Here is a 13,861-nt window from a genome sequence, read left to right on the forward strand (position 1 = left end):
CACTCAGCCACCGACAGGAGGCCTGGGGGTGGGTGGCAAAGGGAGCAGCTACCCTGGGGCTGATGATTTAAAAGGGTCTGGGGTTCTGGCCGCTACTACTGCAGCAGCAGCCGGAGCCCTGAGCCCTTTTAATCGCCACTGGAGCCCCGACTGGCGTGGGCCAGGCTGTGTGGAAGGGCTGCCTGGGGGATGCTGACCCCTAGCCCCGCCCCTTCTGCCCAAAGCCCCGCCCCTTCCGGGGGCCAGAGCTGGCCCCAGCCTCTCTACCAGTAAGTCTTCAGAGTTACTTTCACCCCTGTCTGCAAGGGAAAGGGAGAGCAACTCTCCAGCCTCCAGACTTGTTTATCCCTCCTCCTAGCCAAAGCTGAAATAGTCAAAGCAAATATATTTTCCACAGAGGAAACCACATTTTTTGATGCTTCCTGCTGGCCCTGCAACTGCTATTGTTCACAGTGTTCTTGAGCCTGTTTATTTTCCAAGTGCTGCCTGCAAGTTCCCCATAGAATATAGAAGTGTAGGGCTGGAGGGCACCTCAAGAGGTCATCTAGTCCACCCCACTGCTCTGAGGCAGGACCATGTATACCCAGGCCATCCCTGACAGGTGTATGTCTAACCTGATCTTAAAAGCCTTCAGTGATGGGGATGCCACAACATCCCTTGGAAACCGATTCAAGAGCTTAACTGTCCTTATGGTTAGAAAGTTCCTAATATCTAACTTAAATCTCCCTTGCTGCATGTTAAGCCCATTATTTCTTGTCCTGCCTTCAGCGGACATGGAGAACAACTGATCACCATCCTCTTTATAACAGCACTTAACATATTTGAAGACTATCAGATCCCTCCTCAGTCTTTTATTTCAAGAATAAACATGCCCAGCTTTTTTAACCTTCCCTCATAAATAGTTTTCTAAACCTTTCATCATTTTTGTTGCTCTCCTCTGGACTGTCTCCAATTTGTCCATGTCTGGGCATGATACTCCTGCTGAAGCTTCATTTGGGCTGAGCAGAGTGGGACAACTATCTCTCATGTTTGACATATGACAATCCTGTTAATAATTATATTAGCCTTTTACACAACTGCATCACATTTGATTTTTTATTCAATTTGTGATATACTGTAATCCCCAGATCTTTTTCAACAGTACTACCACTTAGCCAGTTATTCTCCATTCTGTAGTTGTGTATTTGATTTTTGTTCTTCCTAAGTGTAGTACTTTGCACTTGTCTTCATTCATCTTGTTAGATTCAGACCAAATCTCCAATTTGAGGTCATTTCGAAATCTAATCCTGACATCCAAAGTGCTAGCAACCCCTCCAATGTTGGAGTCATCTGCAAATTTTATAAGCATACTCTCCATGCCATTGCCCAAGTCATTAATGAAAACATTGACTAGTACTGGACCCAAGATAGATCCCTGGAGGGTCCGTCTACATATGTGCACGCAGTTTGACAGCAAACCATTGCTAAATATTCTTTGAAATCTTTCAACCAGTTATGCAACCACCTTGTAGTAATTTAATCTAGACCACAAATCCTTAGTTTACTTTTGAGTATGTCTTGAGTGACTGTGTGAAAAAGCATTAAAAATTAAGATATATACATGTCTGCAGCTTCCCCCATCTGCTCAACCTGGTAACCCTGTCAGAGAAGGAAATTCAGTTGGTTTGACATGATTTGTTCTTGACACATCCATGCTGGCTATTACTTATAGCCATATTATTCTCTAGGTGCTTACAAATTGATTAATAATTTGTCCAGGATCTTTCCAGGTATCGAAGTTAGGCTGAATGGTCCATAATTCCCTGGATCCTCTTTGTTCTTTTTTAAAAGATAGGTACTACATGTTCCTTCTCCAGTTCTTTGGGATCTCATCCATCCTTCATGAGTTCTTGAAGATAATTGCTAAAGGTTCTGAGATGCTTCATCTAGTTCCTTAAGTACTTTAGGGTGCATTTCATCAGGCTTTGCTGACTTGAACACATCTCACTTATCTAAATATTTTTAACCCGTTCTTTCCCTATTTTGTCTTATGTTCCTTCCCCCCTTGTAGTTAATTCTGTGGAATATCTGGTCACTATTAACCTTTTTAGAGAAGACTGAAGCAAAAAAAGCAAAATAACACTTCAGCCTTCTTGATGTCATCATTTATTAGCTGTCCTTCCCTGCTAAGCCGAGGACTTATGCCTTCCTTCATCCTTTTCTTGCTCCTAATGTATTTATAGAACTTCTTATTGCCCTTTATGCTCCTTGCTAGGTATAATTCATTTGGTGCCTTAGCCTTTCTGTCTTTGTCCCTGCATGCTTGTGCTAGTCTTTTGTACTCCTTAGCAATTCGTCCATGTTTCCAGTTTCTTGTAGGAGTCCTTTTTGATTTTCACATCACTAAAGAACATCTGTTGGAGCCATATTGTCCTCTTCTTATTCTTCCTATCTTTCTTCTGCATTGGGATAGCTTGCTGTTGTGACTTTTAATGTTGTTGCCCCTTTTGACCTGAGCAGTTAAGTGACATTTGGGGGCCTGCAGATGTTCCAGGTAGAAATTGGTGATAATCAGGTATTTCTTTGATGCAGTTTTGTTCATTTACAAAGTGATGCATCTCTGAATGTGAATGCAGAAGGAACCAAGACTAAAGGAGCAGTTTATTAGCTTTTTCTAGGCTAATACTGTGCTTACAGGTTCCTGCCCTGCTTGACTTTTCTTGCCTCTTTTCCTCTGCCTGTCTTTTTCCCTGTGGTTCTCAATGACCTCAGTATCTGTGTGTTTTCTCACAGGCCCACCCATACCTACTCAAAACAATATTTAACCACACCCCCTTTTGTCTTAGGTAGGGCTTATGTGTACCATAACAAAGTTTCACCCATTCAGGTCATAACAATATTGTCTTTTTGAGAAACTGCCAACTCTCCTGAACTCCTTTTTCCCTTAGATTTTCTTCTCATGGGACCTTACCTACCAGTTCTCTGAGTTTGTCTGCATTTTGTGAAGTCCATTGTCCTTATTCTGCTTCTTCTTTCATTCCTTTCTTTCCTTGGAATCATGAAACATACATTGCATGATCACTTTCACCCACATTGCCTTCACCTCTCAGATTCATAACCTCCCTGTTAGTCAGAATCAAGTGTAAAATGGCTATCAGAAACAAGATAGATAAACAAAGAGAGACTGATGAAGAAGAAAAAAATTAAACAAAACACAGAAAATTAAGATCCAGAATTAAAAACAAATATGAGAAGAAGGGAAAAACCCCTGAGAAAATATATATATACTGGAACAAATGGGAAAAAATGCACAAGGAGCAAAAAGGATGTTGGGAGCTTTAAGTAGAAGAAAGGGAGATGTGGGAGAGGAGCAAAAGTGAAAGAGAAATGTTGAAAATGGGGAGTAACAAAGGAAACACCTGACCCTGAACTCCTTAGTCAGCAAATTTACCAACTTTTCTTCAGCGGAGTAAGGTCCTAATCCTGACCCCTTTCTGCAGGGAAAATGTATGAACATCACTTAAAATCAAGCCCTTCTGGAGTGCAAATGGAAGACAAACGTGGTAAATCTTGCGGGGAAATGCTTACTTAGATTAGCAGAAGTGTGTGTGTGAGATATATAATTACACACAAACAACTGCATTAAAAGAACATTAAGTTTACAAAGTCAAGCATTCAAATGTTTAAAAAATGCCAGAATTAAGGTTGCCTGTGCAGCTTTAACTCAGCCCTTTGGTGCATATGTATTATGATACAGTTTTAACTCATGATCACATTATATTTTTCCCCACAAGTCCCCTGCATCATTCAGTGCACAGAATAGATGATGCTCATTTAATGAGCAGCTATTCAATATTTTGTTTTCCCCTCATTGTTCAATGTGTGGCCCCAGGCCTTATTTATGGCACAATATTCATACCCTACTCTGAAGAATTATAAATTTCCTCATCATCTTTTCTATAACCTTGTCACTATAGTATCACAGCACTCTACAAAAATTAATAAATTTATTTTCAGACCCCTCTGAGGGGATGGAGTGGTATTATCCCCATTTCACAGATAGGGAACTGAGGCAGAGAGAGGTTAAGGTCAAAAGTTTCCACTAATTTTGGGTGTCCAATTTGGGATGTCTAGGACGTGACTTGTTAGAGTATTTTGTATTATATAGCACTTCATATGTTCAAGCACAGCTCCCACTGACTTCATGTGCAGCTGTGAGCGCTCATCACTTTTATAAATCAGACCCCAGGATCTCAAGTAGAGGACTCAGAAAATGAGAAGCTCACAATTAGTGACCACCTGAAAAACTCTGTAGGAGAGGCAGGGATAGAATCCCGGGCATGAGACCATCTGTTCTCTTCCTGCAATCCTCTACCTCATTCACTATACATTTTCCAACTTCTGCAACAAATGAGTCAGGCATCCTACGGACAATAGCCTCGTTCACTTCACAACCCTGATTCTACCCAGATCAGGCCCTATCCTGGTACACTGAATGAGGCAAGGGTCCTGTGGAAAGAGTAGTCTGTGATCATGTAATTAAAGACTGTATCATAATGCATGCACCAGGAGGACGAATTAAGGATGCACTAACATTAGCCCAGAGTCCTCATGTAATTTCTATCTCACCTCCTTTCTAGCTCCTTGTCCCAATCTCTTTGCCCAGCCAATCCCAGTTCTCTCCCCATACGACAGCTCCTAGTCAGTTCGGTCTCCCCTCCCCACCCCTTCCCCTCTGGCCCTGTTTCCCCCATCCCCATTGGTTCCTACTCCTCATCTCCTAGGCCAACCAAGCCCAGTCACCCCTCTCCCCGCAACTCTTCACCAATGTTTCCCCACCCAGCCAACTGACTCACAGTCCTCCATGCCTCTACGTTCTCTCACCAGTTCCCAGTCTTAAGTCTCCTTTCCTTAAGTTCCAGCCTCTCCTCCCTTTCCCATCCCCACCTCCAACCTCCCACACTCACTCTCTTTGCCCAGCCAGTTAGAATCAGTTTCTTTCTCCCACCTTCAGCCCCAATCTTCTACTTTCCCTTCTCTAAAAAAGAAAAGGAGTACTTGTGGCACCTTAGAGACTAACAAATTTATTAGAGTAGCTCACGAAAGCTTATGCTCTAATAAATTTGTTAGTCTCTAAGGTGCCACAAGTACTCCTTTTCTTTTTGCGAATACAGACTAACACGGCTGCTACTCTGAAACCTTTCCCTTCTCTGTCTGCCTTTTATCCCCTCTAGAGCTTCCATGCTGCATGGGTGCCAGCAGCAGGGTCTTTGCCAGCAAAGGAGGGAAGCTTCCAGAGCCCTGCCCCAACCCTGCTTGGAGCAACTGGAAGCAGCGACTACAGAGAAAGTCTAATTTCATCCCTGTAGCCCTGGCCTGGAATTTGCTCAGTTGCTCGGTGGGGATGGTGCATGTGATGTGGGAGCATTCTTAGGGAGGATGGAATTGAATCTTCAGAGATTTTAGCGGTTACATTCTAGCAAGTCTCTACTGAGCATATGTGAATTACAATTTTCAAAGGCTTACAACTTGGCAAAATTTAGGCAGATTTTCAAAAGGGACACATCCCTGACACAAAGGCCATCCCCCTGTCAAATTTCACATCACAATTCCCAAACTTGGGGTTCTAGAGATTTTTAACGAAAAGGTCATTATTATTTTTTAAAATGGAGAGAACAATGTATTTTTTACTGGGTTTCATTCTTGGCAGTGGCTAAACCATTTTGGCTGAAATGAAAAAACACTACCACCTAAGTCTGACTCCAAGCATGGGAAAATTTCAGCCCAGTTAAAGTTATAAACAACTGAAAAACGGTATTATAATGGGAAGTGTTGGGTAACCTTAAAAATAGTTGGTGCTACCCATTCTACCAACTTTAATATATATGATACAATTTATTAAAACTATTTAATGTCCTAGAAAATGACAACTTGATGGGATACCTTTTAGTCCTCTACATTGTTTTCCACATACTATGGGTGAAGTTGTGTCTCATTAAAGTTAACAGCAAAACTCCCATTTACTTTAATGGAGTCTGGATTTCATCCTATATGTTTTATTTTTCCTGCTTTATTGCCCAAGATTCAGATTCTCCCAGCTTTAATCAGGGATTTTTATTATAAACAAGGCTCAGGATGTTTCTGAGATTCTCTCATCCAGGTGTAGAATCAGATGGGAAAGTACCCATCTAAAAGGAAAAAAAGGGAGGTTGTTTGAAACAGAGCTACAACTGCGTTGCTTCCATTTGGCTAAAACCAGAAGTATTGTGTTAAAACTGCAATTAACACTAGTTCTGACTTTCTATATGTTTTAACGTCTGATCATTCTAACATACACCTTCACACCATAATAAATTATTGTCACACCTTTTCTGACACAGTACAGTAGTGGCTGAACTTTGAAACATGCTATCGGCTAGATTGTACCACTTGGTACAACCCTGAACAAAGAGTGATGCATAAGCTACACCAACATAGCATTAGCCCTGTGAGACAATGTGCCTCAGAGAGTCTCTGTGGCATAATTCTGTCCCTGCTTCCCCTTTGCTCTGGGGAGGTGGTGGTTGTTGTGGCAACTGGCCTTTACCAGTGGTAAAATATGATACCATTCAAGTTGGCTCAGCTGTGCTGGTCAATGTATAGGATGAGGGAAGGTGGGAGTGCCAAGACTCTGCCCACTCATCACTGAGGTGTACATCCATGAGTATGAAAAATAAATTGGTTGGAAAATGCTAAAGTTATTAACTGAAAAATTACATCTGAGCATGCTCAGAAGTTATCAGCTAAGATTCTTTCTTTCCTAGAATCATAAGATTAGAAGGGACTGCAATGGTCATCTAATCTAACCCCTGCCAGGATTCCTTTCTTCCTTCTCCCTTTTCCTTACTTTCGAGCTCGAAGAAACTTGGCACCTTTGAACATGGGCTGCTGCTTTCAGGGCATGTCAGGGAAATTTTGCATGAAAGATATTATGTTTCCCACTTCAAACCACGGCATGATCCTGTGCCTTCCCATCAGGTACAGAATAGAAACAGGGCCATGAAAATATTGCAGAGTCTATGATTTATAGCTCCTCCACAATTTGTGCATTCTGCAATATTTGCACTATATTGAGAATACAGATATTTCTAAATTCACTTTTATAGAGAAATAAGTAAGGCTACATTTGAAAATATCCACTTTGTATCTTTGTCAGTTGTCAGGATACAGCCACGATAATGTTATCAGATGTCTTGATGTGTTCAACCCAGCCTTGCATGAAACTATCTTTAGACAAAACACAACCGTAGTAAATGGGTGAACTCATTTTTCCCCTCTACTGCATTCACCTCAATAAAGAATGAGCTTCAAAAACTAGTTGGGCTCATATACTTTTCTTGCTAACATTATTAAGCATTGATAATTTATCTCTTCTCTCTCCACTTTTTCTAATAAAGAACACAAGGAATCTATATAGAAAATACTTCAAGAAAATTTAGTCCTTGACTAACAAAGCACTCTGGTAACACAAACGGGATAGAAAACAGTCAGATCTCCTTAGCTGGGTATTCGCTTGGCATAGGAGAGTCGTGGGTGTAGTGCTGTTGAAATATGAGCTCCTGGTTAGGACAAGTGTCAGGCATATTTCAGGGGCAGGAGTGGAAGTGGCTGGAGTGCTGCTTCAGTCTAGTAATCCTCAGCTGCCAGACTATCCCTTGAAGACAGCAGAACTAGCCCCAGAATCAGAGATCTGCAACCAGCTTCCTTATAGCTTCCCCCCCTCAGTAGTTTATATGGGATGCAATTGAAAATCTGGCCATATAAATCTGATCTCTCGAATACGATAAGTGGATGAATGCCGGAATACAAAGGAACAGCTGGAATGTGTCTCATATTTAGATACCCCTGTGTGCCGCTATTTTCTCCTACAGTAAGATAGTCATATTTTTTTAGAGACAAAGTGGGTGAGGTAATATCTTTTATTGGACCAACTTCTCTTGGTCAGAGAGACAAGCTTTCATGTTTCCACAGAGGTCTTTTTCAGGGCTGAGAAATGTACTTTATGTAAGTTTGAAAGCTTGTCTCTCTCACCAACAGAAGTTGGTCCAATAAAAGTTATTACCTCACCCACCTTGTCTCTTTAATATCCTGGGACCAACTTGGCTACAACAACACTGCATACAACATTTTTTTTGTTAGTTTATTTACTTTTGGGCATACAGTCCACCTATTAGTATCAGTTAAGGCCTGCCATTAAAAGAAGGGATTTCTCTTACACACAAGAATCAAATAAAAGTATATCACTGTATATACAAACCATTATTTTATTGTAATTTATTAATTCAGAGAAGTTCAGGAGAAGCATCTGATATTCTCTGAGGTCCAGTTTGTATCCAATTTCTAGCTGAGTTTACTGGGTAACAACAGGTAGGTCAAGTGACTTCCCCAAGGTTATACCGTAAATGACTCAGGTGGGATTAGTACCGCAGATTCTCTTCGCTCCTAATCCTTTGCTCCTTCTACATATACATAACAAGTTCATATTTGTAAAATCAAAACACATTATCATGGGTCAAAACCAGCTTGACTCTTGCATAGATGTTCCACAAGGAGTGTTGTGAAATGGCAATAGGAAAGCTGACTTGTATCTGAAGGCAAAAACAATTAGTTTTAAGATAATGTGGAGTCTGCCATATTTAATGACAATGTGGTGCCTCACCCAGTGGTCTAGGGTACCAACTCTTATATTTTCTTAGTATTATGTATATCTTTGTCATCCCTCAAAGGCATATGCTGTTGTGTCAGAAGCTTGATATTTCCTGAACTATTTTTCTTCATGAATTTCTTCTTTCAAGGGAATTGGCTGGCTATAAATAGATAAATCTCAACAAGGTTGCTGTCATTTGGCAATTAATTGTCTTTATATAAAAATCTCTTTGATATAAATCCAACAGTGCTGCCTGTGATTGTTACTGTGAAATAGTTTTTACTGATCTCTTTTACATGATTGGGTATTTCATATTTAAGAGGAAAATCAGCAGCAGAGTTTTTAGTTAAAAGAAGAAATCCTCCTGTTCTCTCTTGCTCCATATCTTTCAAATGGAAAACTATGCTCAGTATCACTGAGTACATGGCAGTGTATACTACCAGTTGATTTCATTTATAGGATTATTTTTCCCCACACAAATGTACTTTGCTAAAAAACAACAAACAAGCCAATGTCCTATTCAACTAAGTTTTTTTTTTAAACAGGAACTAATACAATATGCATGTCTGGAATACTGCATAGGAAGCCTCCTAGGGCACAGAACTAAAATAATAGCCTACATATCTCAGATTAATTAAAGAGCTTGCAAAACAAAAATGTCATTATTCAGTCTGTTTTCAAATGAAGTAAACACAGAGTAACTGATCTGCTGTCATTAGGCAGTGAATTCTAAAGCCTAGGGGCACAATTAACATGCAACCTGGCACCTGATATCTCAGATGTATCTTTTGAAATAACTAGTATTTCAAGGGATTGGTAATGGAATATAATCAAGGGATTGGTAATGAGATATAGAGGTTTTTTCCCCCTCTAGTTTCCTAGATCAAATTTAGCCCAGTTAGTGACTGGAAATCATTATCAACTGATGTCTATATGAAAGGAGTTTAAATTCAGTCTAGTTCCTTGAGAACAAAATGTCCCTATCATCACAAAAAACAATATCACGATTGATACTAGATGCCAAGCAGTGAATGGACATGGAAATGGCCATTGCCTTGATGAGTGGTTACTCTAAATCAAGGACAAAGGTAAATTGCAGGATGGCCTTGGGAAGCTCAAACTGTGCTGCTGCCTCTGCCAAACTTGTTCTGTGGAGAGGACTTAGTTAAATACTAAACCAAAGACTCAAGGCGTGAGATGACACAAAAGGGTGAGAAAGATCATATGACTGTGTCAGAGCAATAGAATATTAAACGTTCTTGTAGACTGAGAATACCACTTTAAAAATCCATTTGAAATCTTATTAGGAAGCAGTGCAACAAATAACAAATGGATGAAATAAGAAAGCAAATTTTTGTGCTGATTATTATGGTATGATGAACCATCTAGAAGTTTTTCAGGGCATGTTGTGGGAGACTTAACTAAAATTCAGTATGTGGTGATGTAACTAAAATCTGGAGAATCCTAATGGTGTGTGAGGGGAAAGAAAGAGCATTAGTCAATCTGCATTCTCCTGGTAGTGAAAATACATTTTCAATATTGGATTTAAGTGTCACTCAAAGGATGGTACGGGAACCAAGGTTACTATGAGCAGTGACCAGAATATAGGTGATTGGTATTAAAAGGGGAGAAAATAGAAGACAGAGGAAACAAGTAGTGCCAAATTCTGCACACAGATATGCATACCCAGTTCCCACCAAGGTCAACAGGAATTGTTCATTCATTCCTGAAAGCAAAAATGTATCCATTATGTCCTCTACCTACTTGATTTTCTATGCTTCTAACCAGAGTCATCTACTTGGTTTGCAAAGTTGTATGTGTGTATCTGAGGGTAAAATGTGGTCACTTATGTCAAATACTCACATGGTCATCAGTCTTTGGATCTGTATGCAGCACAAGGTAAAGAAATACTTTAAGTGCATACAGTACCTTTCATTGAAGGATCTCAAAGTACTTTATAGCTACTAAAGTCTTGCAACACCTCTGTGAGTTGTAAGTGCATTAGGTTTTACAGATGGGTAAACTGAAGCACAGAGAGGTTCAACAACTTGCCCAAAAACAGGCTTAGGGTTAGGGGGGGTCTTCATTATTCAAATGAACACTTGGATGGCAATGGCTTATGACAGTACTCAAAAGATGCCTATTCAAGTTGGTACCGCAGAGAGTTGTTATAGAAGTGGAAGCTAGAATGCAGCCATTAGCTAAACCAGAACCAGGGTCTGCAGGCTCAAATTATATGTTCTTCAGTGACAAAAGCTGCATGCAATTTTGTAATTTCATCAGTTATGATTTAAAACCTGCTGATTTTAGTTTTTCTGTTTGTATGTCTATAATTCTACTCCTATAAATTCTAGTAGGGAGAATTAATGCCAGCCTTGCTAAAGAAAATAAGACCAGTACTCAGGATGCATTTTGAAATGTTGCATCAGGAAGACATTTGTCAATTGTGTGTGGTTTCTTGTTCTTTAGTCTACTAAGGGTAAAATTCTCCTCCTAGGGTTGCAGATCATCCCATAGTTTAAGGATACCTGTGCACAAGCAGACCTGTGGAACTCATTTCAAACCTTCTCTGGCTGCCCCTGAAATCTGGGTTTTAAAGACTATTCTCATTATTTTTGATAGCATTTGTAGGATACCCATCACTGTTGGGGGTGGAAAAATTTGGATACCAAGATTTGACCTGCAGATAATCAGTGTTCAAATGAAATACAGCTATCCACTTGGTCTTGGTTCAAGGGGCCTTCTCCCTGGCTGCCAAAAGCACATGGAGTTGGTATGCACATCCTTCTGCTGAACATACTGTATAAAGAATATCATCCTGAGACAAACACATTGTGAAACACACATTTGCATGGCCAAGGCATACATGGGACTCCACAAAGTCAGGCTTCTCAGCTGGCCCCATTGATGTCAATGTGATTTTGGGCATTGACTTAAATGGGGCCAGGATTTCACCTGAGGAAATAGTTACAAATCCCCATTTGACACATAGAAGCTTTTGAAGAAGGGACATTTCTGCCATAGATCTCATGGAGAATTTTGCTTCAAGTATTGCTTCTCTATACTTCTGACAACATATACACTGAAATTTGTTAGTAATCACCTACACTAACTCTTTATAAATGCAGTGTAGTATATGGGAGGTGGTTAAATAATAAAGTGATGAAAGCTATATATAAAGCATTTGATGGGTGTGTCCAACATGCCTGAGATGCTTCCTATACATAAGGACATGGAAGATATATAGCACACATATGTGAAATATATTTACACTGAGCCAAATTTGGTCCTCTGTTATAGCCATTCAACTCATTAGCTTTCAGGAGGTTGCAAATGTGTAAATGAGAGCAGAATGTGGCTCAGTGGCTTCAGTGAAAAGTGGCTTGTATTTAGCTGTGACACTTTTGAGTATGTTTCCTATGCCTGAAGAAGAGCTCTATGTAAGCTCAAAAACTTGTCTGTCTCACCAGTAGAAGTTGGTCCAATAAAAGATATTATCTCACCTACCTTGTCTTTTTAGTATAATCAAAACAGCTCAAGGGAGCATTTTTATTTCCAGAAGAAGACAGACAGGGTGCTCTTTTGGAGAGAGAGAGAGAGAGAGAGAGAGATATTTATATTATATTATATTATATTATATTATATTATATTATATTATATTATATTATATTATATTATTTATTTATTTATTAAGCTGTAAAATGGCTAATAGAAAATTCCATTGTTATTGTTGGGGTAGAAAGAGTTTCAACATAATTTCATCTAAAAAGTTTAGCCAGAGTATATGTATTTAAAAAGATGGCTCCAAAACATTCAAAGGTGATTTATGTAGAACATGGAATCTGTGCCAAGTAGTCAGATTGTTAGATGGCTGCTTTCAATTGTTTTAAAATTACTTTTTTAAATAAAGAGCGTAACATTATAGGTATACAATGCAAAGTAACTGCACAGTTCAAAGAAAACACACAGCTGAATCATCATTCTACTCTATGTAAAAAGAAAAGGAGTACTTGTGGCACCTTAGAGACTAACAAATTTATTAGAGCATAAGCTTTCGTGAGCTACAGCTCACTTCATCGGATGCATTAGTCACCTTACAAGGTCAAACCTTACAAGATGCTCACTGTCTTCCTCATAATAAACAGTTCTTTATTAAAACCTTTCAGTAGGGTCTGCTGAGTACTTATCCATTAATTTCGCATTAGGTTTGTTTACAGAAAGCCCCAATTTATGCTAATAACTAAAACAAACTAAAAAGATGAGCCACTCAGAGGTCAGTTTCTTTTTGAAGTACAGTGTACTTTTTTAACAACTGCACTTTTGTGGATGAGCTGTGGTTATTAGGAATAACCCAATAAATAATTTCTCTAAGACAAACAGAATCCAGGAGACCAAAATGGTGTAGTGCAGAAACCCAGGTTATTCATAAAAGTAAAAAAACTCCTCTTGGTGAATAAACTGTTTTTGATTGGCTGAAGTAGCCTGTTTGTTGACTCAGCCAATCAGAATGCACAATGATACAGTGAGCAACTGTCACTGATATAAAAATAAACATCTTGCTTTGGCCTCTGTATTTATTTATGATAAATGCATCAACAGTTAAAATAGCAGGAGACCATAATCAAATGGCAATGCTGTTTTGCCCCACTGATTTGTGAGCTCTTAAATATACCAGTATTAATGCCTACTACACCCAATGCTGTCTTTGTTAATATCAGGATGTCATTGCATTCTCAGAGTGGTCTTGCCTGAACTGCTCATGCAATGACACTGTAATAGTAAAAGTGGTTGATATTTTAACTTTCTTTGTAGTTTTCATGGTGCCAGTCAGCATCAGACCCATCTAAGCCAACTCCTTTAATGTTGCAGGAGTGTGGGTGATAGGTTTGAAGCACTACAGAAGACAACCACAATATTGTCATAGTTTGTAGAAAAAAAGTTTGACTTAAAATTATGTTAAACTCAACATAGACTAGAGGTTCAACCAAGTCTAAGAACAGCAGTGGATCCAAAGAGCATTTGTGACCAATTCGGGCCTGATCCTGGAGATATTTACACATAGGAGTATCTTTTACTCATATGAGTAGTCCCCTTTACTTCTCCATGTCAATGATAATACTCACATGAGTAGTTATTTATATGTATATTTATAGATCAGGTTCTTTAAAAAATCCAAAATACCCCACCATTTCAAAT

At 39.3% G+C, this 13,861-nt stretch overlaps 1 long non-coding RNA gene across 1 annotated transcript in view; it reads left to right on the forward strand.

Annotated features, from left to right (window-relative positions):
* The first annotated feature begins 2,742 nt into the window (after positions 1–2,742).
* LOC122460934 overlaps positions 2,743–13,861 on the forward strand; it is a 31,126-nt gene continuing 20,007 nt past the window's right edge. The window contains exons 1-3 of the long non-coding RNA XR_006282573.1: positions 2,743–2,756; positions 4,499–4,502; positions 11,135–11,144. This is a non-coding gene — a long non-coding RNA (uncharacterized LOC122460934). The remainder of the gene's footprint in view (positions 2,757–4,498; positions 4,503–11,134; positions 11,145–13,861) is intronic.

Source organism: Dermochelys coriacea, chromosome 7, assembly GCF_009764565.3.
Source record: "Dermochelys coriacea isolate rDerCor1 chromosome 7, rDerCor1.pri.v4, whole genome shotgun sequence".
NCBI classification, from domain to species: domain Eukaryota; kingdom Metazoa; phylum Chordata; order Testudines; family Dermochelyidae; genus Dermochelys; species Dermochelys coriacea.